This window comes from Limulus polyphemus, unplaced genomic scaffold (assembly GCF_000517525.1).
Source record: "Limulus polyphemus unplaced genomic scaffold, Limulus_polyphemus-2.1.2 Scaffold2033, whole genome shotgun sequence".
NCBI classification, from domain to species: domain Eukaryota; kingdom Metazoa; phylum Arthropoda; class Merostomata; order Xiphosura; family Limulidae; genus Limulus; species Limulus polyphemus.
In genome coordinates, this window is record NW_013667643.1 from 136,644 (window position 1) to 136,860 (window position 217).

Genomic DNA, 217 nt, shown 5'->3' on the forward strand with positions numbered 1-217 from the left:
CCAAGAATCTAAAAACATCATCCTCTCTGTTTGAAAGCTAGGGCCAAGTGAGTCCCAAGAATCTAAAAACATCATCCTCTCTGTTTGAACGCTAGGGTCAAGTGAGTTCCAAGAAGTTGGATTTTGCTTTATTGTTCCACGCTTTGACGATCCAACGATGATCTGCAAGGTGAATGTAGGACTTCAGCAAAGTTAAGAACAACCTCCAAATTGTGGT